General features: G+C 46.4%; 1 protein-coding gene across 1 annotated transcript in view; it reads left to right on the forward strand.

Annotated features, from left to right (window-relative positions):
* The first annotated feature begins 3589 nt into the window (after window positions 1-3589).
* Window positions 3590-7932, forward strand: part of GCNT2 (glucosaminyl (N-acetyl) transferase 2, I-branching enzyme) — a 138432-nt gene continuing 134089 nt past the window's right edge. The window contains exons 1-2 of the mRNA XM_063812767.1: window positions 3590-3899; window positions 4216-4327. The gene's annotated coding sequence lies outside the window, so the exon portion shown is untranslated. The remainder of the gene's footprint in view (window positions 3900-4215; window positions 4328-7932) is intronic.

Here is a 7932-nt window from a genome sequence, read left to right on the forward strand (position 1 = left end):
TGAAGCTTTTTCTATTTGACATGTTAATGAGGTTGTGAGTTTTATTCTTTGCTCAGCCAAATGAATTTGTAAAGAGAATTATATATAAGAGAATTTGTAAAGAGAATTATGCACATATATATGAAATCCACATATAATCCATGTATATATACAATCATAAATAATCCATATATACATATAAGTTTAATGAGTAACAACTATCTATTGATGAAAATGGTGGAAGTTATGTAAGATGACTTGTAAGGAGCATCCCTTCCCTGGGAGAAATCAGCACTGAATGTCTCCTGGGAGGTAGCACATTTTGATGCTGCTGCTGCTGATGATGATGGAGAAGAGGAAGATAAGCATCTCCATTGCTTTCTATGTGCTAGGTACATGGTCTCATTTGCTCTCACGTTAATCCAGGAAACTAGGCACTGTTTTGGTCCCTGTATTAGCTAGCTTGGGCTGCCATAACAAAATACCACAGACTGCATGGCTTAAACAACAGAAATTTATTTTCTCATAGTCTGGAGCTGGAAGTCTAAGATCAAGTTGCCAGCAGGGTTAGTTCCTGGTGAAGGCTCTCTTCCTAGCCTGCAGACGGCCATCTTCTCACTGTGTCCCCACATGACCTTTCCTCTGTGCCATGCTCCTGGTGTCTCTTCCTCTTATAAAAACACCAGTCCTATTGGATTAGGGCCATGCCCTTATAACCTCATTTTACCTTAATTACCTCTTTACAGACCCTATCTCCAAGTACAGTTAACAGTCTGAGTTACTGGGAGTTGGGACTTCAACAGATGAAATTTGGGAGGACACAGTTCAGTCCGTAACAGTCCATCTCTTAGGAATGATGAAACTAGACTGATGAGATATACACCTTGCCTAAGATGATAGTAAAGACCAAAGAACAGGAATTTGAAGCCAAATTTGCTCTCGTGGCCTCTTAGCCACCGGACCACCCTGCCACGGGCATCAGAACAGAGCAGCTCCACAAAGTGGGCAGGAATAGCACACACTGCCTGCCACTGCCATTCTGACTGGGGAAGAAGGAGTGCTTCCTGGCTTTTCTGGACCTGAGCTCTCACAGCCCAGCCTTACGCTCTTGAGATAGGAGCTCTGAGCTTTTGAAATAGTCCTTGCAAACCCATGCTTTGCTAGTGCAGGAAAGATGCTGTTTGCTGATGTCTTAATGAAACACAACCTAAGCATTGATTACTGTTTACCTGCGGACATGTGTCAGGAAGAAAAGGCATTAAAACTCTTGTGGGGGAAGCCTGTCCAAGGTGGAAATGAGCCCAAGATTCCCAGTATTAATCTGATGCCCCAGGTGTTTGTCAACTTTAGTTTATCAGGAGAGTGGAACATTTGTGTTGGTGTTTCTATCCAAATCTTTCCAGGCCCAAAGGCTCAACATTTTTTTTTGTGGAGACTTTCCCAACCTCTGGGGTTCTCAGCTGCTCTTGAGTTCTTTTAAAGGAGGGGTCCCCAATCCCTGGGCCACAGGCAGGTACCAGTCTGTGGCTTGTTAGGAACCAGGTACACAGCGGGAGGTGAGTGGCAGGTTTGCGAGCATTACCACCTAAGCTCCACCGCCTGTCAGATCAGTGGTGGTATTAGATTCTCACAGGAGCATTAACCCTATTTTGAACTGCACATGCAAGGGGTCTAGGTTGCACATGCCTTATGAAAACATAATGCCTGATGATCTGAGGTGGAACAGTTTTATCCTAAAACCATCCCTGCCCTCATCCATCCTCATCTGTGGAAGTCCCAACTCCCAGTAACTCATCCATGGAATGTCTTCCACGAAAACCAGTCCCTGGTGCCAAAAAGGCTGAGGACCACTACTTTTAAGACCCTCTGTCCAGGCCCCACCTTCAGATGCTGACCACCCAGTGCCTTAGACTTCATTTGTTCATCTGTGTTAAATTGAAGGCTTTTTTTTTTTTAAACGAGGGGCTCTGGGCTTGCAATGTGTTCTTGTGAAATGAATGAATGAATGAACAAATGGCTTTAGAAATCAGACAATTATATTTCCCTAAAGTTTTTGAAAGATTCCATAAATAAAAAGACTATTTGGAAGCACAAAACCAGGGAAAATTGCCTTGGTTTCTCATTACCTACTGGCAGGGGTTGCTCAGAGCTGAGCGGTATAGAATAGACAGACCTGGATTTACTATGCTTTATCTTACCTGATATTCAAAACTATCTTACAAGTGGAATACTAGTAACATCTCCCCACCCCCCAACCCTTTTTTTTTTTTTTTTGGAGACAGAGTGTAGCTCTGTTACCTAGGCTGGAGTGCAGTGGCGCAATCTCGGCTCACTGCAACCTCTGCCTCCTGGGTTCAAGAGATTCTCCTGCCTCAGCCTCCCGAGTAGCTGGGACCAGAAGCACGTGCCACCACAGCCGGCCAATTTTTGTATTTTTAGTAGAGACGGGGTTTCACCATGTTGGCCACGCTAGTTTCAAACTCCTGACCTCAGGTGAACCACCCGCCTCACCCTCTCAAAGTGTTGGGATTACAGGCGTGAGCCACCGCACCCAGCCAACATCTCCCTTCAATGGATAAGGAAATCAGGGCTTCCGGAAGTTAAGTGAGGTTTGCGGACACTTTATTGTTGGACACAAACTCAACAAGTCTGACTCCAGTGTAACTGGTAACTCCCATGCCAACATGGAATTCAGAGTCTCTAGTGGTGGGATTTCTTGCAGGCACTGTCATCCCTGGGCTGAGGTTCTTGTGGAAGGTCAAGGTGGCTGGGTGGAACTTGGCAGTGTGGTCAATCAACAGCACATGGGCATTGAAATTAGGATACTTAGATTCAAAACAGATCTCTCACTTTCTGATTGAGGGCAAGTTACTTAACTTCACCTGTCTCCATTTTCTTATTTGTAAAACGTGGAACTGAGAGGTGACAATGTGCCAGCAGCCCTCCCCTCGCTCTCGGTGCCTACTCTGGCCGTGCTTGAGGAGCCCTTCAGCCTGCCGCTGCGCTGTGGGAACCGCTCTCTGGGGCTGGCCCAGGCCGGAGCCAACTCCTTTGCTCGCAGGGAGTGTGGAGGGAGAGCCGCTGGCGGGAGCCAGGGCTGCGCGCGGCGCTCGTGGCCGGCGCGCAGTCTCGGCGGTCGCCGAACTTCGCTGTCAACTGACGTCTGCTGGGCTTGACTAGGGAAGAAGCTCCCTCTGGGCTGCTAGAGTGCCCGAATTGGGTGCTGCAGAGTGCCCAGCACCTGCCGGTAAAAGGTGAAACCGGCTGGGTTTCTGGGAGGGGTGCGGACTTAGGAGAACTTTTGTGTCTAGCTAAAGGATTGTAAACGCACCAATCAACACTCTGTGTCTCGCTAATCTTGTGGGGACTTGGGGAACTTTTGTGTCTAGCTAAAGGATTGTAAACGCACCAGTGAGCACTCTGTGTCTAGCTAAAGGTTTGTAAACACACCAATCAGCACCCTGTCAAAAATGGACCAATCAGCATTCTGTAAAATGGACCAATCAGCACTCTGTAAAATGGACCAATCAGTTCTCTGTAAAATGGACCAATCAGCAGGATGTGGGTGGGGTCAGATAAGGGAATAAAAGCAGGCTGCCCGAATCAGTAAGGATAACTGGCTTACGTCTGTTTTTTTGTGCTGCTATAGGCTTAGTTGTTTGTTGTTTTATGATGATTTCTTCTTGTTTGGGTTTGTGTAATCTTTTTGATCTGCAGAATTAATAGTACAAAAGTCTATAGCTTTGGTTATAGACTAAGATTACTACTTTTCCAGAAATAGTGAATAAAGAATCAACTGGGTGGGATGATCACTGCAGGTGTTCTGTGCTTAAGAACTGGGAGGTTCACCACCTGTGTCTGTAGCTTTGGTCGTGAAATCAGTGGGATTCTGAAAAAAAGCTGTAGCACTCAGTAAGAAGGTAGGTAGCTTTCGTTTTTAAGTTAGATTAGGAAGGCATGTAATGCTCCCAGTCCACTCAATGTGAAGATCTGTAGTGTCACTCCTTAAGTCAGAGCACGAACCCACTATAGAGAAAAAACAAAACAGACTTAAACCCATCAGAGAGAAAAAACTTCGAGCACATCTGAACAGAAGAAAAACTGGGGACACACGATGTTTTAACAACTGTAATTCTGTGAGGGTCCACAGCTTCATGCTTGAAGTCAGACTGAGAGCCCACTAATTCCACACGCAGTTGTGAAAACTACAAAGGATTTTTTTTTTTCTTTTGACAGTTTCACTCGTGTTGCCCAGGCTGGAGTGCAGTGGTACTATCTTGGCACACTGTGGCCTATGTCTCGGGTTCAAGCGATTTTGCTGTCTCAGCCTCCCAAGTAGGGATTACAGGTATGTGCTACTAGGCCCAGCCGATTTATTTACTGATCATTTTTGGTTTTGTTGCCCAGGCTGGAGTGCAGTGGTGTCATCTGTGTACTGCAATGTTTGCCTCTCTCGGCCTCCTGAGTAGCTGGGACTGTAGGCACCCACTACCACACTTGGCTAATTTTTTTGTATTTTTAGTAGAGATGGGGTTTCTCAACATTGGCCAGGATGCTCTTGATCTCCTGACCTTGTGATCTGCCCACCTCAGCCTCCCAAAGTGCTGGGATTACAGGAGTGACACACTGTGCCTGGCCTATTTTTCTATTTTTAATAAAGATTGTTTCACCATGTTGGCCAGGCTGGTCTCGATCTGACCTCAGGTGATCCGCCTGCCTTGGCCTCCGAAAGTGCTGGGGTTACAGGTATGAGCCATTGTGCCTGGTAAATAAGTTTATGTACCAGTGCTGCATCCATGTCATGTGAGCTGGTGTCTTCACCTCCATATAAATGTGTTTACATGCTTTTGGAAAGAATGAAAATCTGTGGATGACGACTAAAAATGAGGAACGGGGGGAAAAAAGTCCTAAAGTTTAAATGGACCGTTTTCTCTAGTGGTGGTTGAAACGAACTGGTTACGGGGGTCAAAAACATGATTCATCGCACCAGGGTGGTCTTTGGTAGCTCTGAGTGGCCACCGTGAGTTCAGTCTTAGTCTTGAATGCAATAGATAATCCTTATCAATTCCAATGAGCCAGTTAAACGGATTTCATGGAACTCTGCAATGGATTACTAAAATGTTCACGGCGGGGCGCCGTGGCTGAAGCGTGTAATCCCAGCGCTTTGGGAGACTGAAGCAGGCAGATAACCTGAGGTCAGGAGTTCGAGACCAGCCTGGGCAACATGGTGAAACTGTCTGTACTAAAAATACAGAAGTTAGCCAGGCATGGTGATGCACACCTATAATCCAAGCTACTTGGGTTGCTGAGGCAGGAGAATTGCTTGAACCCAGGAGGCGGGAGGCGGAGGTTGCAGTCAGCTGAGATCATGCCATTGCACTCCAGCCTGGGAGACAGAGCGAGACTCCGTCTCACACACATACACACACACACACACACACACACACACAAAAGTTCACATTAATCCCGGAGCATTAGGACCTTGGTTTCCCACCACTGTGTGGATGGATGAGACCTCAGCTGGCATCTGAGAACCCTGGGGAGGGGAAAGAATCAAAACCAGATATACCTGCACCCAACTCCCAGGGCCTCACCTTCTCAAAACATCAACCACTGTCGCCTTATAGTGCAAAAAGCATTGTTGAGTGAAGTGCATGCACAAGTTTGATCGTGCCCCAAGTGCAAACTTGCCTTGAGAAAAATGTCATTTCCACGTCCCCCTCTTAAACATTAAGAGACCGTCTCCTACCTCTTAGGTCTGGGCAGCCTACCCCAGAATCTTGGCTCTCCCTCTCTGCCCGAATCGAAATCAGAGATTTGAAAAAGTCTGGCAAAAGGTTTTTGAAAGGTCACCAGGCCATTTCTTTGCTACCTTTAGTGGTGGTAGCATTTCTCTTACCATAGACGTCAAGTCAAAAAAAAGTCCCGCAGACATTTGCGTCAGTAAAGCAAAGAGACTGGGCCTGGCTCCGCGGGACTCAGTGGTGCCCGCTGGCCCTGCCAGCTCTGCTGAGTCTGTGAGGACTGGAAGGCTTTGGAGCTGCTGCGCCGACTCCGACGTGGAAAAAGCATGTAGTCAGGGGGCAGCGCCTGTTTCCACAAGGAGCGCAAAAAGGTGGCGTCAAGGATTACGGTCCCCCTTGCAGTCAAGTAACTGGGCAGGAAGGCAACAAAGGTACTGCGGCTCCGAACCACAGTGGGTAACAAGAGAAACCTGCTCAGACGTGTGTGTGCATCGCCAATGTCGGATTTTGGTTTTGTTTTGTTTTTTTACTTTTAAAAAGATATAAAGTCTTTGGTTCTTTGCATGAAAACATTAGTAGTGGGATGGGAAATTTATCTGGATGAAGTTCAGTAGTTACTCAAGTGATAGTCGCTCCTCCTGGGAGGATCTTAGTGATCATTAAGGCCCGGGCCACCCTTAATAAGTGCCTGTTAACAGCAGCAGTCATTGATTTTTGAAAGTGTGTGGTCGGCAGCAGAAAGCCTGGTACAGCCTTGCTTCTGCCGTTTTCTCGTTTGTTTTGGAATCGCCTTTGCAAAAGCCATGCACGGCTATAGTTCTGTGATAGCATCCAGGGCTCATGGTCTCTCTCTGCTTTGTACCAAATGCGTCGAACTAGCGCTGAGGACTTCTTGCATGGGATGTCTGTTTAACAGCGGTCATTTTTACTTCCCTGGCGGTGAAAGCAGGAAACACCTGGAATCCTTAGATTCTGAAAACTTCATGTTACTCTCTGGAATATGTGCGTGCATGTGTATAAGTATGATCTGCTCTAGTGCATTCTCTCAAGTGATTTTTTTAAACTGTATGATTTATTGCCTACTTTGTAAATGCAACAGGCTTACACAGCAGTTGGTCCATAACCTGCCCCCAAGCACACAACCCTCATGACCCTACACTGGCCAAATTGACTTTTTTTTTTTTTTTTTTTTTTTTTGAGACAGAGTCTCGCTCTTGTCACCCAGGCTGGAGTGCAGTGGTGTGATTTCGGCTCACTGCAACCTCCGCCTCCCAGGTTCAAGCAATTCTCATGCCTCAGCCTCCCAAATAGCTGGGATTACAGGTGCCTGCCACCACGCCTGGCTAATTTTTGTATTTTTAGTTGAGACGAGGTTTCACCATGTTGGCCAGGCTGCTCTCGAACTCCTGATCTCAAGTGATCTGCCCACCTTGGCCTTCCCAAGTGCTGGGATTACAGGGTGAGCCACTGCACCCAGCCCCAAAATTGCTCTTATTTGGATCGGGAAAGTCTGTCTACTGTTCTCTGAGGGGCAACTATTAGTATTCATTACCATACAGTAATGTTGTTTGTGAAACAAAACCAAACAAATTTTTAAAAAGCAAAATAAAAGCTCTGTGAAGTTATAATGTGAGGCTGGTAGGATTTTACGGGAAAGGTGTAGTATTCTAGAAAAATCTGAGATTGCACCACTAATGCCTGGCTAAGGAAGGAGTTTGCTGAGAGAAAACTCTTTAAGTTGTGTCCGTCTGTCAATTCATCCATTCATCCATCTAGCTATCACCTCAGCTCCTCTGAGTTCAGAATCTTGCTGAAGTTCATACAGTTAACACTCAGGAACCAGGACTCTGCTCTTCTCACCAGTGGGGCAACCCAATTAGCAGACTTTTGGCCCTGTATCCCAAATTTTTCTGGAGTGTTATTGAATCAGATTATGAAGAGATGCCACAATTAAAGAACATTGACCCTTATTTTCTGTGTAAGGTCAGTTTTCTACTTGGAGGGAGGTTAATGCTTAAGCTCCTCTAACAAAGTATTAAACATAACCCAGCTGGTGCTCTGTGGACTCAGGGCTTGTGCTGGAGACCTGGCTGCAGGGCCACAGGCTCCATAGCGATACAAGGGTGGTCTGAAAGGCAGGCTGTGTCCACCACGCCCCTAAATATCTCTTCCTAAGCAAAAATGGACCACGCTCTGCTTTTGCCTGAGT

This window comes from Pan troglodytes, chromosome 5, assembly GCF_028858775.2.
Source record: "Pan troglodytes isolate AG18354 chromosome 5, NHGRI_mPanTro3-v2.0_pri, whole genome shotgun sequence".
In the NCBI taxonomy this organism is placed as follows: domain Eukaryota; kingdom Metazoa; phylum Chordata; class Mammalia; order Primates; family Hominidae; genus Pan; species Pan troglodytes.